Source organism: Priapulus caudatus, unplaced genomic scaffold (assembly GCF_000485595.1).
Source record: "Priapulus caudatus unplaced genomic scaffold, Priapulus_caudatus-5.0.1 Scaffold67, whole genome shotgun sequence".
Lineage (NCBI taxonomy): Eukaryota > Metazoa > Priapulida > Priapulimorpha > Priapulimorphida > Priapulidae > Priapulus > Priapulus caudatus.
In genome coordinates, this window is record NW_014577128.1 from 84700 (window position 1) to 85681 (window position 982).

Here is a 982-nt window from a genome sequence, read left to right on the forward strand (position 1 = left end):
TATCTATTTATCTATTTATCTATTTATCTATTTATCTATCTATCTATCTATCTATCTATCTATCTATCTATCTATCTATCTATCTATCTATCTATCTATATTTCTTCCTTTCTTTCTTTCTTTCGTTATTTCTTTCTCTCTCTTCATTGCTGTGCGTGCTATAACGATTTGACTTGCAAAGTGACTGCTACTAAATCGAGACTGTCACCTGCAAAAAGGTTTCGCACGCGCTGTATATCGCATGCATGTTGATATGCGTCTAGCGGGCGCGGTGCGGTCGGTGGGGGAGGGGAGGCACTACAAATACGATACTCCGTAATATCATGTACACATCTACATTTTCGCTGAACGATCGAGGTGAATTTGGCAAATGCGTCGCACGTATAGGTGTTCCTGCGAGTATAGGCTTCATGCTGATTGATTTTCCAGGGTTGTCTACGTCGTCGGGGCCGTCTACCGAGCCGACGACTGCCACGAGCTTAGCGACGAGCTTAGCGACGAGCTTAGCGACCGCACCAAGGCCATCGACGACCGTGCAGCGTTCCATGTCCACGGCGCTTACCACCGCAGCATCAAGCACGACCACCCGGCTACCCACGAATAATACAGAATTACCCACGAGTACAAGACGAGCTGCGACTACAAGACGACCTACAACTACTAGACAACCTACAACTACTAGACAACATACAACTACTAGACAACCTACAACTACTAGACAACATACAACTACAAGACGACCTACGACTGCAAGACATCCTACAACTACTAGGCAACTCACGACTACAAGACGGCCTCCGACTACAAGACACCCCACAACAACAAGACAACCTACAACTACTAGGCAACCTACGACTACAAGACGGCCTACAACTACTAGGCAACCTACGACTACAAGACGACCTACGACTGCAAGACGGCCTACGACTACAAGACGGCCTACGACTACAAGACGACCTACGACTACAAGATTACCTACGAC

The 982-nt window shown here is 46.7% G+C and overlaps 1 long non-coding RNA gene across 1 annotated transcript; it reads right to left on the reverse strand.

Annotated features, from left to right (window-relative positions):
- Nucleotides 1–626: 626 nt before the first annotated feature.
- On the reverse strand, nucleotides 627–946 carry LOC106821281. The gene is made up of 3 exons (XR_001395714.1): nucleotides 904–946; nucleotides 688–795; nucleotides 627–651 (listed from the first exon to the last, which is right to left on the reverse strand). It is a non-coding gene; the product is annotated as an uncharacterized LOC106821281 (long non-coding RNA).
- Between the last annotated feature and the right edge of the window lie 36 nt (nucleotides 947–982).